This window comes from Sminthopsis crassicaudata, chromosome 1 (assembly GCF_048593235.1).
Source record: "Sminthopsis crassicaudata isolate SCR6 chromosome 1, ASM4859323v1, whole genome shotgun sequence".
Taxonomy (NCBI): domain Eukaryota; kingdom Metazoa; phylum Chordata; class Mammalia; order Dasyuromorphia; family Dasyuridae; genus Sminthopsis; species Sminthopsis crassicaudata.
In genome coordinates this window covers 311,266,052-311,282,912 of record NC_133617.1, presented here as the reverse complement: position 1 = coordinate 311,282,912, position 16,861 = coordinate 311,266,052, and the positions used below count along the sequence as shown (strand labels likewise).

General features: G+C 31.4%; 1 long non-coding RNA gene across 1 annotated transcript in view; it reads left to right on the top strand.

The window, feature by feature from the left end:
• LOC141549489 (uncharacterized) overlaps window positions 1-16,861 on the top strand; it is a 194,053-nt gene that overhangs the window by 160,660 nt on the left and 16,532 nt on the right. The window lies entirely within an intron of this gene.

Genomic DNA, 16,861 nt, shown 5'->3' with positions numbered 1-16,861 from the left:
TTCACATGTGAATTCTACGAAACATTTAAATGACAATTAGCCCCAATGTTATATAAATTATTTGAAAAAATAGGGGATGAAGGAGTCCTACCAAACTCCTTTTATGACACAGACCTGGTACTGATACCTAAACCAGGTAGATCGAAAACTGAGAAAGAAAATTATAGACCAATCTCCTTAATGAATATTGATGCTAAAATCTTAAATAAGATATTAGCAAAAAGACTTCAGAAAATCATCTCCAAGATAATACACTATGATCAAGTAGGATTTATTCCAGGAATGCAGGGCTGGTTTAATATTAGGAAAACTATTAATATAATTGACCATATTAATAATCAAATTAATAAGAACCATATGATCATCTCAATAGATGCACAAAAATCATTTGACAAAATCTAACATCCATTCCTACTAAAAACTCTTGAGAGTATAGGAATAAATGGACTATTCCTTAGAATAATCAGGAGCATATATTTAAGACCTTCAGTAAGCATAATATGCAATAGAAATAAACTGCAACCTTTCCCAGTAAGATCAGGAGTGAAACAAGGTTGCCCACTATCACCATTACTATTCAATATAGTACTAGAAACGCTAGCCTTGGCAATAAGAGCCGAGAAAGAGATTCAAGGAATTAGAGTAGGAAATGAGGAAATTAAACTATCACTTTTTGCAGATGACATGATGGTATACTTAGAGAACCCCAAAGACTCTGCTAAAAAGCTACTAGAAATAATTCAAAATTTCAGCAAAGTGGCAGGATACAAAATAAATCCACATAAATCCTCGGCATTTTTATATATCACTAACAAAATGCAACAGCAAGAGATACAAAGAGAAATTCCATTCCAAACAAATGTTGAGAGTATAAAATATTTGGGAATCCATCTACCAAAGAAAAGTCAGGAATTATATGAGAAAAATTACAAAACACTTGCCACAAAATTAAAATCAGATTTAAATAATTGGAAAGACATTCAATGCTCTTGGATAGGCCGAGCGAATATAATAAAGATGACAATACTCCCCAAACTAATCTATTTATTTAGTGCTATACCAATCAGACTCCCATGAAACTATTTCAATGACCTAGAAAAAATAACAACAAAATTCATATAGAAGAATAAAAGGTCGAGAATTGCAAGGGAACTAATGAAAAAAAACTCAGAGTAAGGTGGTCTAAGTGTAATCTAAACTGATCTAGTGTAAACTGATCTAAAACTATATTATATAGCAGCAGTCACCAAAACCATTTGGTATTGGCTTAGAAATAGACCGGTAGATCAGTGGAACAGATTAAATACAAAGGACAAAAAAGGATACATATATAGCAACCTAATCTTTGACAAACCCAAAGATTTCAACATTAATGATAAAAATTCATTATTTGGAAAAAACTGTTGGAAAAAATGGAAATTAGTATGGCAGAAATTAGATATGGATCCACACTTAACACCATATACCAAGATAAGATCAAAATGGATCCATGATTTAGGCATAAAGAGGGAGATCATAAATAGATTAGAGGAACAGAGGATGATCTACCTCTCAGACTTGTGGAGGAGGAAGTAATTTATGACCAGAGGAGAACTAGAGATCATTATTGATCACAAAATAGAAGATTTTGATTACATCAAACTAAAAAGTTTCTGTACAAATAATACTAATTCAAACAAGATTAGAAGGGAAGTAACAAATTGGGAAAATATTTTTAAAAACAAAGGTTCTGACATAGATCTCATTTCCAAAATATATAGAGAACTGACCCTAATTTATAAGAAACCGAACCATTCTCCAATTGATAAATGGTCAAAGGATATGAACAGACAATTCTCAGAGGAAGAAATTGAAACTATATCCACTCACATGAAAGAGTGTTCCAAATCACTACTGATCAGAGAAATGCAAATTAAGACCACTCTGAGATACCACTACACACCTGTCATATTGGCTAAGATGACAGGAACAAATAATGATGAATGTTGGAGGGGATGTGGGGAAACTGGGACACTAATACATTTCTGGTGGAGTTGCGAAAGAATCCAGCCATTCTGGAGAGCAATCTGGAATTATGCCCAAAAAGTTATCAAACTGTGCATACCCTTTGACCCAGCAGTGCTACTACTGGGATTATATCCCAAAGAAATACTAAAGAGCGGAAAGAGACATTTTTGTGCCAAAATGTTTGTGGCAGCTCTTTTTGTTGTAGCTAGAAACTGGAAGATGAATGGATGTCCATCAGTTGGAGAATGGTTGGGTAAATTGTGGTATATGAAGGTTATGGAATATTATTGCTCTGTATGAAATGACCAGCAGGAGGAATACAGAGAGGCCTGGAGAGACTTAAATCAACTGATGCTGAGTGAAATGAGCAGAACCAGAAGATCACTGTACACTTCAGCAACAATACTGTATGAGGATGTATTCTGATGGAAGTGGAAATCTTCAACATAAAGAAGATCCAACTCACTTCCAGTTGATCAATGATGGACAGAGGTAGCTACACCCAGAGAAGAAACACTGGGAAGTGAATGTAAATTTAGAACTAATATCTGTCTGCCCAGGCTGCATGTACCTTCGGATTCTAATGTTTATTGTGCAACAAGAAAATGATATTCACACACATGTATTGTACCTAGACTATATTGTAACACATGTAAAATGTATGGGATTGCCTGTCATCGGGGGGAGGGAATAGAGGGAGGGGGGGATAATTTGGAAAAATGAATACAAGGGATAATATTATAAAAATATATATATATAATAATAAAAAAAAAAAACCATCAGCAATAATATTATAAAATGGGAGTAACCTAGAATTATTTCTAGTAAGATCAAGTATGAAACAAGGTTGTCCAATATAACCATTACTATTCAATATTGTATTGAAAATATTAGCTTTATCAATACCAAAAGAAAAATAATTTAAAGGAATTTGGATAGTAATGACGAAAATAATCACTCTGCAGGTGATATGATGACAAACTTAGGAAATCCTAAAAAATCAACTCAAAAACTAGTAGAAACAATTCATAACTTTAGCAAAATTTTAGGATATAAAAAATCCCACAGAAATCATCAGCAAGATGATACATTAGACATTACTAACAATGTCCAAAAACAAGAGATGCAAAAATAAATTCCATTTATAACTATTATAGGTAATATAGTTAGTATGTGTGTGCATATATATTTATATATAATGTAGATAATATAAAATATTTAAGAGTCTATCTGCCAAGAGAAAGTAACTAATTAACACAATTACAAAACATTTTCTACACAAATAAAATCAGATATAATCAATTTGAAACATATCACGTGCTCATGGATAATCCCAGCAAATATAATAAAAAATGACAATTTCACCTAAAATAATCTACTTATACAGTGCCATACCAATCATACTCCCCCAAAATTAGTTTATAGAGGTAGAAATAAAAATAACAAATTTCATCTGGAAAAATAAAATGTCAAAAATTTCAAAGGAATTAATGAAAAAATCCAAATGAAGGTGGCCTTGTTTACCAGACCTAAATCATAAAGCAACAGCCAGCAAATCCATTTGATTTTTCCAATATATTCAGTACCTGATCAGTGGAGTTGGTTTCATTTCAATACACAATAGTCAATAGTCAATTCCAGCTTCTGAAATAAGAACTCACTATTTGACAAATTTGCTGGGAAAATTAGAAATTAGTATGGCAGAAAATAGTAAATAATCCTATGCAATATCTTATGCAAGCTATGATTGAAATGAATTCTTGATGTAGACATAATAAGTGATACTATAGTAAAATTAGAAGAACAAAAGAAGGTATACCTCTCAGATCTGTGGAGAAGGAAGAAATTTGTGGCTAAAAAACAAATAAGTACATTATGGGATGAAAAATGAATAATTTTGATTATATTAAGTTAAAGTTTTTATACAAACAAAACCAACATTATATATATATATATATATATATATATATATATATAGAAAGAGAGAGAGAAAGAGAGAGAGAGAGAGAGAGAGAGAGAGAGAGAGAGAGAGAGAGAGAGAGAGAGAGAGAGAGAGAGAGAGAATTAGAAGGAAATCACTAAACTGGAGAAAAAATTATATACAAAGATTCTAATAAAGATTTCATGTCTAAAATATGTAGAGAATTTACTCAAATTTATAAGATTACAAGTCATTCTACTATTGATAAATGCTCAAGCATTATGTACAGAAAATTTTCAGATGAAGAAATTAAAATCATTTCTAATCACATGAAAAAAATACTTAATCAATATTGATCAGAGAAATGCAAAATAAGATAACTTTGAGGTACTACTGCATACTTTTCTGATTGACTAAGATCACACGAAAAGACAATGAAAAATATTGAAAGAGATGTGGGACAACTTGGACACTAATACATTGCTTGTGAAGTTGTGAGCTGATCCAACAATTCTAGAGAGCATTATGAAGCTCTAAAGGGCTATCTATCTGTGCATACCCTTTGATCCAGCAGTATTTCTATTGGTCCTGTATCGAAAAGAGATCATAAAAAAAGGCAAAGGAATCTATATGTGCAAAAATGTTTCTAGTAACCTTTTTTGTAGTGGCAAAGAAATGGAAAATTGATGGATTCCCTTCAGTTCGAAAGTGGCTAAATAAATTATGGTATAAGAATGTTAAGGAATATTATTGTTAAGAAATAATCAGCAGAACTGATGCTGAGTAAATTGAGAAAAACCAGGAGATCATTGTACCCAGCAACAACAAGATTATATGATGATCAATTCTGATGGACCTGGCTCTTTCCAACAATGAGATTATTGAGTTCAGTTCCAATAATGTCTTGATTAAAAGAGTCCTATACACTCAGGGAGAGGACTGTGGGAACTGAGTGTGTACCACAACATAGCATTTTCACTCTGTTGTTTTTTGCTGGCATTTGTTTTTATTCTCAGTTTTTTTTTTCTTCTTTATCCGAATACTTTATGTGCATCAAGATAACTGTATGAATCTGTATACATATATTGGATTTAAAATATATTTTAACATATTTACATGTATTGGATTACCTACCAACTAGGGGAGTGTGTGGGAGTAATGAGGGGAAAATTTGGAACTCAAAGTTTTCCAAGGGTCAATGATGAAAAATTACCTATGCATGTTTTAATATAGAAAACAAAACAAAACAAATATATATATAAACATATTACTGGTTCTGATTATTTTGCTCACCATCAGTTTGTGTAAATCTTTCCAGGCCTTTCTATATTGAGTTTGTTCATCAATTTTTTCTAGAACATTAATGTTCCATAATTTTCATATACTACAACTTGTTCAGCCATTAAATACTTCCTTTTCTGCCTTTTATTGTCTTTCCCATGTTTTTTTTTTATTCTTGCTCTTATTTTTCTCTCCCAACATGATTCATAAGGCAATGTATATTAAAAATAAACTAAGTAGAAGCAGTTAAAAAAACAAAACAAAACAAAACAAAACAAAACAAAACAAAACAAAAAACAAAAAACAAAAAACAAAAAAAAAAAAAAAAAAAAAAAAAACTAGCTAACTTTTCTACCCTAGGCACAGTATTGTTTTATTTTTGTTTTGTTTTGTTTTGGTTTGGTTTGGTTTTTTGGTTTTTAATTTTTGTTGTTGTTGTTGTTTTTTGGTTCATTTGGTTTGCTGCTTCTTAGACTTGTTATTTTATTGTTGTTGGAAACTCCCAGTGAGAAAATTCTCTGAAATAATGCAAAATCAATTAATAATTGTTATGCACCTTATAGTCTTAGAAGTTTTCTTGGAAGATGATTAAGTTTAAGTGACTTGCTCAGTCACACAGAAATCCTATTCTATATCCAAGACTTGGATTTAGTTTTTGTTTTTCTTTTTTTTCCTAATTCAAGGAGCAACTCTTCTTATTCTCAATGGCATTCTTTTTTTATTCTTCACAGGATGATTAAAGAAATTCAAATGTGCTACTATAGTGGACATAAATATATTTTTTAAAGTGCCATATAAATGTAAAGACTATGAACATAATTCTGATAAGGTCAGTGATGTAAATACTACTACTACCAACAATTTTCCTCTTTCTCCTACTACTACTATTAATCAACCAGATAATGAAAATAAATTCTATACCCCAAGTCTAATGCAATTTGTTAAGCACTGGGACAGGAAGGAAAGGAAAAAAAATTACCAATCCCTCTCCCTGAAGAAAGCACTATGGAAACAATTTAGATACAATTGTACAAACTGCACAAGCAAGAGAAAAAATAGTAAATAACAAACAGAATTAGGAGGCATTAAGACAGGCTTCATTTAGAAGGTAAGATCTTACTTAGCCATGAAGGAAGTCAGAAAACAAGAAAGTATCTTTGTATCTATCACCATATGATCTATGTTAAGCAACACTGGTTTTCTGAAGAATTTTAAGTGATCATTATACATAGAGAATACTATGAATTAGTGATGTAGAATTAAAAGTTAAATGAACTTACCTATTTCTGCAATTCACTAATAAAGCATAATTTTGTAGCTCTTCAGTCAGTGCAACATTGTCACTCCATTTAGTTTTTCTAGGAAAAGATAATGGAATGGTTTAAAATTTTCTTCTCATCCAATTTTACAGATTTACAGATGGGGAAATTGAGGCCAACAGGGTTAAGTGATTGCTCAGGGTCACACAGCTAAGTGTCTAAAGTCACCCATGTATTCTTTGATCCAGGGACACTGGCCTTCTTGCTTTTCCATGAACAAGATACTCCATCATTTGGGATTGGGAATTTTTACTGCTTTCCCACTCTGCCTGAAATTCTATTCCTCATATCCACTTTCTTATTTCTCTGACTTCCTTCATGTCTAAACTAATTCAAATGTCTGTAATTCCACCTCCATTGCTCTATCTCCTGCTCAACCTAATGGCTTAATAAAATATTTAATATAGCCTTAATATTATTTCTACTAGGAAAGACTGCTGGAATAAAATTCAGGGATTTTTTCTTAACCTCCAAATTATCCAAAAGAAAAAAGTTATCCTCAGGATCAATGTGAATTCACTCATCAGTATTCTGGTTTGAGGGCTAAAGCAAATAGTCAAATAATGATCTACAAGGTTGGAATAAAATAATTATTTTTAAATTTTGTTTTGACAGTGTAACTAGTTCAATCTATGTATAAGACTGATTTCCTTCCATTGTCTTAAGTCAAGCACAGAACTGTGTCTACAATGGAAAAGAAATCTTTTAGTCTAGGTTTCCTTGAAACTGAAATGAATAATAATGAATTTAGTGATGTTATTCACATCGCTAAAGTTAAAAGCCTGTCAGCATTTGCATTATAAACCTAGTTTTCTAAAGACTATTATAAGTCAGGTGGAAAAATTTGGTTTTCTTTAGTTCAAATTTCATAAAGTGCATATTAAATCCATAAATGATGTAATTTAAAAATAAGTGGGAGAAAGCCAAGTGCAGACTGTATCTTTTATTCTTATCTTTCTAAATTTGAAAAGTGGAAACTGAATAACCATCATTTCCTTAGGATATTTTGAGAAGAAAAATTCCTTGAAGTTTAGAATTGACAAGATTTTGTGGGATAAAACTGATTTGGAATCATCCTTCAAAGACATATACTTTAAGCACTCTACCTGGGCAAATGTAACTGAATAAAATTTTGGTATTTACTTTTTGCATCAACTAAAGCTTTAGGACATTTTAAATATGCTCATAAATATAATGTTTCATGTTATATCACAAATATAATATATTTGTATACATGATTATAATATGTATTCATAATATATCACAAAATATCATGCAACAAATATGTATTAAACATGTGGAATATGCGTTTCAATATCATTTTTATATTCTACATGAGAGAATTTTATTAAATGATTTTCATGTTTCAATTTGAATCCTTTCAACTCTGAATCCCATGATTCCATTATCACCAAGAATCAGTAATATTGATGAAAATCATGTAGTTTATTGAGGGGAAAAGAATATTTGATAAGAAATAGGAGGCTAAGTTTCTAGAAACTTCTCTGCCACAAGGTCCCTAGATAACAATGAACAATTAATTTTTTTGTCCCTTGTAATTTTCTTTATGATTTCTTGAAATATAACTTTGGAAATCCAGGTTTTGATGAAAAATTTCTGAAGATACTTCTGGCACAGTGGTACTCTGTTAGTGCTGGGCTCAGAATCAAGAGAACTTATGTTCTTGAGTTCAGGTTTAGGGTAAGGGAGTTACTAATTGGGTGATCCTAGGTGAGACACTTAACTTTGCTGGAGAAGAAAGTGGCAAATGACTTCACCATCTTTCCCAAGAAAACCACAAATGAGACCATGAAAAGTCAGACAAAATTGAAATGACTGAGCAACAACATTTCCAAATATCAATCCCCCCCCCCCAGGGAAATAGCAAAGCCAGGAGTAAACTTTTAGGCCTTTGTGCTATTAATGACTGAAGCTAATAGACAGACTATAAGACATTTAGACCCACAAGAGCTTTTAGACATAAATGAGTACAATACCTAAGGTAGACTTCAAAAATAAGGTTGACAGGAAAGGAAATAAAAATTAAGATAACAAAAAGAAAAAGAAAAGAAAAAGAAAAGAAAAAAGACAAGGGAAAGAGAGAGTGAGAGAAAGAAAAAAATGTACATGTTGGAAGGAACCTTAAAAGTGTCTGCTTGTGCTTGACTACTGACTACATGTCCAGATATATAATATTTTCCATTCAATGCTCATATGTTTTTACATCTAAAATACTATCAATATGCCATTTTGCAAAACAAGGCTTCTTAATACTCATATGCTAGCATTATGTATGTATGTGTGTGTTCACATGCATGTGTATATGTGTGTTTGTATCTGTATAAATATAAATGACTCCTTTTGTATCTTTTCGTAGGTTATGGCACCCTTCTCAGAACAAAGTTATTGAAAATAATATGCAAATAAAATGAATACAGAATAAGAACTCTTGCTTATAGATCAATTAAAATGTTATCCATTTTGGAATACCTTCCCAATTGTACTGCTATTACTGATATTTAATATTCCTGATTGTATAATTGTTTGTTTGTTTTTTTAGTTAAAAAAACACTTTATTACTAAAAAATGGTAGCCATTATGAGTTTTCAGTGAGTCATAATCTTTTTTGCTGCAAGAATGTCTTATCTCAATGTTTTGGTTTGTTTTCTCCCTACTTAATAAAAATTATTTTTCCCATTTACATTAAATATTATTTTCAAAATTCTTTCTTATAAGATGTTAGCATTCAAATATTTTCTTCTTTCCTTTCCAGACTTATTTTCCATAATGAACAGCAATCTGATATAGATTTTACCTGTGTAATCATTAAAACATATTTCCATATTAAAACAAAACAAAAAAAGCACACACAAAAAAAGTGAAAAGAGTTTGCTTTGATTTGTATTAAAATTCCATAGTTTTGTTGTTGTTGTTATTGCTTTGTTTTTCAGGATGTGGATAACCTTTTTCCATCATGAATTTGGAAGTTTTGGAATTTTGGAATAGTGCCTGATCATTGTATTGCTAAGTTAATCATAGCTAACTGTCATGCTATGTTGCTATTATTGTGTGTGATGTTCTCCTGGTTCTGCTCAGCATCAGTTTATGTAAGTCTTCCCTGATTTTTTCTAAAATCCATCTGCTCATCATTTCTTATAGAACAATAGCATTTTATTATATTCACATACCATATGTTATTCAGCCATTCCCAAACTAATAGGTATTTCATCAATTTGTAAATCTTTGTCACCACAAAAAGAACTGTTTAAAATACTTTTGTACATAAAAGTCCTTTCTCTTTTTGGGGGGAATACAGACCTAGGGATGGTTTCGTTAGATCCAAAGTTGCACATACTTCATTGTCTTTTGGGCATAGTTCCAAAATGCTCTCGAGAATAGTTAGATCAGTTCACAACTCCCCCAAAAAATGCATTAAGTTTTGTCTATATTTTTAAAATAATGTGTTGAGTTTAATTCTGTAATATTCAACAAATACCATCATTCATTCCAGCAAATCTGAGTCATCCCAGGTGGACCACATCACTGGACCTTTTAGAAATGATATTGAATGTGGATTCAGTTTAATGAAACTGACAGGCTAGTGATCCAATAAAAAAAGTAGGGCAATGCTATCACCTGGATGATTTTTGCATTGTTTACTTATGTTTTGTTTCTTTTATTTTTTTTAAGTTTGTTCAGTTACATATAAAAACAACATTTTTTTTTCTGGTTATACAGTTTTTTACACATTACTTTATGAATTATGTTGGGAAAGAAGAATCAGAACAAAAGGGAAAAAACATAAGGAAAATAAAACAATAAAAAAGTAAAAAAGTGAACAATAGCATTTGCTGATTTACATTCAGTCTGCATAGTTCTCTCTCTGGTTGCAGATGGCATTTTTCATCCAAATTTGTTGGGATTGTTTTGAATCATTGAACTGTTGAGAACAACTAAGCCTTCCATAGTTGTTCATTGCAAAAACTTAATGTTACTTTGTATAATATGTTCCTGATTCTGCTTTTTTTCACTCAGAATTAGTTCATCTAAATCTTTCCAGGCATTTCTAAAGTCAGCCTGATCATTTTTTTTTAATAAAACAATGAAATTCCATTACTTTCATATACCATAACTTATGTAATCATGTCTCAATTGATGGGCAATTATTCGTTTTCCAATTCTTTGGAAAAAGAGCTACGGCAAATATTTTTGTACATGTGGATTCTTTTCCCTCTTTTATGATTTTTTGGGATATATATCCAGTAGTCATACTGCTGGATCAAAGGATATGCAGTTTTATAACCCTTTGGGCATATTTCCAAATTATTCTCCAGAATGATTGGATCATTCCACAACTTTGCCAATAATGCATAGGTACTCCAGTTTTTTCCTGTCCCCTGCAACATTTATAATTATATTTTCTTGTCATTTTAGCCAAATTAATATATCTCTGTGCTGACTTTCTGACATTATTTTTCAGTTTTCTCAGCAATTTTTGTGAAATAGTGAATTCTTTCAGTAACTGGAATTTAGGGGTTTATCAAATACTAGATTATTATAGTTATTGATAATTGTATCATGTGCATCTAACTTATTCCATTGATCTACCACTCTTATTTCTTAGTCAGTACTATATGCTTTTGATCAGTACTGCTTTATAACAGAGTTATACATCTGTTATTGGTAGGCCAAAATCCTTCATATATATTTTTTTTATATTCATTAATTGTATTGCTATTCTTCTTCCAGAAAAAAAAAATGTTATTTTTTTTCTGGCTCTATAAAATTTTTTTGGCAGTTTTATTGATATAGCACTGAACAAATAGACTATTTTAGGCAGAATTGTCATTTTTATTATTTTAGCTTGGCCTAGACATGAGCAATTGATATTTTTCCCAATTATTTAGATCTTACTTTATTTGTGTGAGAATGTTTTGTAATTGTGTTCATAAAGTTCCTTGTTTTGTCTTGGCAGATAGACACCAAAATATTTTATTTTCTCTACAGTTATTTTAAATGGAATTTTTCATTCCATCTCTTATTGTTGGGCTTGGTCAATAATATGTAGACGTACTGATGATAGAAGTGTGAGTGTATTTTATACCCCAAAACTTTGCTAAAGATGTTAGTTGTTTTCAGTAGTTTTTTTGGATGATTTTCTAGGATTCTCTAAATATATTATCATATCATATGAAAAGAGTGATATTTATCCCCATTACCTATTCTAATTCCTTTATTTTTTTTCTTTTCTTATTGCTAAAGATTGCTAACATTTCTAGTACAAAGTTGAATAATAGTACAATGGGCATCCTTGATCTTATTGGGAATGTCGAGAAATTATAAATAATGCTTTCTGGTGGTTTTAGATAGATTTAACTTATTATTTTAAGAACAACTCCATTTATTCCTATGTTCTCTAGATTCTTTTTAATCGGAATGGGTGTTGTATTTTGTCAAAAGCTTTTCCTGCATCTATTAAGTTTATCATACAATTTCTGTTAATTTTGTTATTGATATGGCTATGTAAATAGTTTTCTTGATATTGAACAAGCTCTGCACTCCTTATACAAATCACACTTGGTCGAAGTGTATTATCTTGCTAATAAGTTGTTGCAATCACATTATTAACAATTTATTTAAAATTTTGCATCAATATTGATTAGGATGATTGATATAAAATTTTCTTTCTCTGTTTTGGCTTTTCCTGGTTTAGGTAGCAGTGCCATATTTGTGTTAGAGAAGTGATATGGCAGGTATCCTTCTTTACTTGTTTTTGAAAATAGTTTTGCATAATATTGGAATTAATTGTTTTTTACTTGTAAATCCATCTGGTCCTGAATTTTTTTTTTTCCTTAGGAAATTCATGAAGGACTTATTCAATTTCTTTTTCTAAAATGGGACTACTGTACCAATTTGTTTTGTCTTCTGTTAATCTGGATAATTTGCATTTTTGTAAATATTCATCTATTAATATTAGATTATCAGATTTGCTGGTATACAGGGGGGTAAAATAGTTTCTAATTATTATTTTAATTTTTTCATTAGTGGTAATTTTACCATTTTCATTTTTAAGGCTGGTAAATTGTTATTTTCTTTTCTTTTCTAATCAAATTAACCAATGATTTATCTATTTTTTTAAATAAAATCAATTCTTAGTTTTATTAATTTCTACAGTAATTTTCCTTGTTTTAATTTTAATAACTTCTTTGATGTTCAGAATTTAAACTTGGTATTTAGGTGGGATTTTTAAAGTTAGTTCTCGTTCTAGGTTTGTTTTTAGATCCATGTCCAATTTATTGATCTTTTTCTCTATTTTATTCATGCAATCAATTAGAGATATAAAATTTCCTCTAAGAATTGCTTTGGCTGCATTCCATAGGTTGTGTTCTTTGATTTGTTGTTTTAACCACCCATTCTTTAAAATTAGATTATCAAATTTCCCATTAGTTTCTAGAACTTATTGAGTGGGCCCTTATTGAGTGTCATTTTTAATCAAACCATTGTCTGAAAAGGAAGTATTAATCATTTCTGCATTTCTGCATTTGATTGTGAAGTTTTTATGTCATAATATATTGTCAATTATTTTGTATGCGTCATGTGCTGCTGGGAAGAAGGAATATAACTTATTAACGACTATTCAAATTTCTTCAGAAATCTACTATAACTAAATTTTCTAAAATTCTAGTGAGGTCCTTAGTTTCTTTCTTGCTTATTTTTGGTTATATTTATCTAATTCCACCTTATCTAAGGTAGAAGTCTCCAACTAGTTATAGTTTTGCTGTCCATCTCCTGCTGCAACTGATTTAACTTTTGTGCTAAGAGTTTGGATGCTGTACCACTTAGTCTATATACATTTAGTATTGATGCTACTTCATCGTCTCTGATATGCTTTAACAAGATACTGTTTTGGGACTTTTGGATGAAGACAAGATGGCAAACAGCAGACACGAGTCTCTGTAACCTCCACTAATCTTCTTTCAAACCAATAGCAGATTAAGGCTCTAAATTGTTTTTGAAGTTAAAGAATCCACAAATATTTGGAGTACTACACATTTCTAGAAGAAGATACCTTGGAAGAAATTCAGAACAAGTCTGTTTCAGTTGGATAGGGGGAAAGTCTGCTGAGCCCAGACCATGTCACAGGGATACTAGGACAAGAAACTGGAGTGGAGAATCAGAGCATTGTAGCTTCCACACACATGGGAATTTTCTATGAGCTTCTTAGGCCACTCTGTCTTGGTTGCAATCAGGTTGTTTGGTAGATTTGCCTTTAGTGAAGGACAAATCGAAAAAGCACTGTGCCCCAGAAGAATACTGGACCTAGCTGCCATTACCTAGCATTGGAAAACCATTATCAGACTACCCCAAAACAAATTAAAGCAGCTGTCACTCCTTTGCATTTTAACAGAACTCAAGGCTTAAAAAAAAGAACTCTCGTTGAAGATAGCTTTTGTGGAGAGAGAGAAGAACAGACCTCAAATCCCAAAATTCCTAAAGGCAAAGCAATTCCAGAAGAAACCTAAAAGAGAGACATGAGCTGGTTCCCCTTTCACATGGTTTTCTTTGAAGATTGCATAAAAGATTTTAATAGTAAGTTAGAAGAAAAATAGGAAAATGAAATGAGATCACTGCAAGAAGTAATAGAAAAGGGAAAATAATGCAATAGACTTCCGGCCAAGATGGCAGAGAGGAGGCACATAGCTGCTTGATCTCCAACAGACCTGGAAAACAGATCCAGGAGAGACAATTTGAGAATAATCGGACTCCCTGAAAAATGTGAGGAAAAAAAGAAACTGGAACTATTTTCCAGGAAACTATCAAAGAGAACTGCCCAGACGTTTTACAAACAGAGGATAAAATACATACTGAAAAAATTCATTGATCACCTACTGAAAGGGACCCTAAAATCAAAACGCCAAGAAATATAGTGGCCAAGTTCAAGAACCATCAGACAAAGGAAAAAATATTGGAAGCTGTTAGAAAAAAGCAATTCAGATATGGAGGAGCCACAATAAGGATAACCCAGGATCTAGCAGTGTCCACATTAAAGGAACGAAGGGCCTGGAACATGATATTCCAAAAGGCTAAGGAACTTGGTATGCAGTCAAGAATAACTTACCCAGCAAAAATGAGCATCCTTTTCCAGGGAAGAAGATGGACATTTAACAAAATAAATGAATTCCATTTATTCTTGATGAAAAAACCAGATTTACACAAAATGTTTGATCTTCAAATACAGAACTCAAGAGATTTCTAAAATGGTAAAGTATTGAGAACTATATTTCTGCCATAAATATATGTAAAGAACACATGTATAATTTGTCCTAGAAACTAGAGGTAGAAAAGAAATTATATCATAAAAAAGGGTAAAGTTGTGGTACTATAGCTCATTAAGAGGCAAGTTAACCTATTATATCTGAGAGAAAGAAAGGAGGGGGATGAACATAGTGTGTATCAATAGATATATTTGATTTATGATGAAACTTCTTCCACTTCATTGAAAAGTGGGAGGGAAGGAGTAAGCTAAGGGGAAGGGAATACAGAAATTGTGTGGAAAAGGGGTAAAATAGGGGGAGTAAAAGGTGGGGATAAAGGGAGGGCTGTGAAAAGCAAGTGGTGCTCACAAGTGTAATACTGGGGAGGGGGATAAGAGGGAAGGAAAGGAGAAAAGCATAAACAGGGGTTAACACGATGGCAAGCAATATAGAATTTGTCATTCTACCCATAAATGTGAATGGGGTAAATTCCCCCATAAAGAGGAAGTAGTTAGCAGACTGGATAATGAATAAAACTGAGAGTGGGTTCAATGAAAAAACCAACAAAATAGACAAACCCTTAGTAAATCTGATTAAAAAAAGGAAAGAGGAAAAGCAAATTGTTAGTCTTAAAAATTAAAAGGGAGAACTCGCCAGTAATGAATAGGAAATTAGAATAATAATTAGGAGTTACTTTGCCCAACTTTATGCCAAGAAATTTGATAACTTAAATGAAATGGAAGAATACTTTCAAAAATATAGCTTGCCCAGATTAACGGAGGAAGGAATAAATAGTCCCATTTCAGAACAAGAAATAGAACAAGTTTTTAAACAATTCCCTAAAAAAAAATCCCCAGGACCAGATGGATTCATGTGAATTCTACCAAACATTTAAAGAACAATTAATTCCAATTCTACATAAACTATTTGAAAAAATAGGGATTGAAGGAGTCCTACCAAATTCCTTTTGTGACACAGACATGATACCTAAACCAGGTAGGTTGAAAACAGAGAAAGAAAATTATAGACCAATCTCCCTAATGAATATTGATGCTAAAATCTTAAATAAAATATTAGCAAAAAGACTACAGAAAATCATCCCCAGGATAATACACTATGACCAAGTGGGATTTATACCAGGAATGCAGGACTGGTTCAAGGTTAGGAAAACTATTAGCCTAGTCAACTATATCAATAACCAAATTAACAAAAATCATATGATCATCTCAATAGATGCAGAAAAAGCATTTGATAAAATTCAACATCCATTCCTACTAAAAACACTTGGGAGTATAGGAATAAAGGGACTATTCCTTAAAATAATCAGGAGCATATATTTAAAACCATTAATAAACATCATATGTAATGGTTATAAACTGGAACCTTTCCCAGTAAGATCAGGAGTGAAACAAAGTTGCACACTATCACCATTACTATTCAATATTGTACTAGAAATGCTAGCCTCGGCAATAAGAGCCAAGAAAGAGATTCAGGGAATTAGAGTAGGTAATGAGGAAATCAAACTATCCCTCTTTGTAGATCATATAATGGTATACTTAGAGAACCCCAAAGACTCTCCTAAAAAGCTATTAGAAATAATTCAGAACTTTAGCAAAGTTGCAGGATACAAAATAAATCCACATAAACCCTCAGCATTTTTATACATTACCAACACAATTCAACAGTAAGAGATACAAAGAGAAATTCCATTCAAAATAACTGTTGATAGTATAAAATATTTGGGAATATATCTACCAAAGGAAAGTCAGGAATTATATGAGCAAAGTTACAAAACACTTGCCACAAAAATAAAGTCACATTTAAATAATTGGAAAGACATTAAGTGCTCTTGGATAGACCAAGCAAATATAATCAAAATGACAATACTCCCTAAACTAATCTATTTATTTAGTGCTATACCAATCAGACTCCCAAGAAACTATTTTAATGACCTAGAAAAAAATAACAACAAAATTCATATGGGAGAACAAAAGATCAAGAATTTCAAAGGAATTAATGAAAAAAAAAAAATCAAATGAAGGTGGCCTAGTTGTTCCTGATCTAAAACTATATTATAA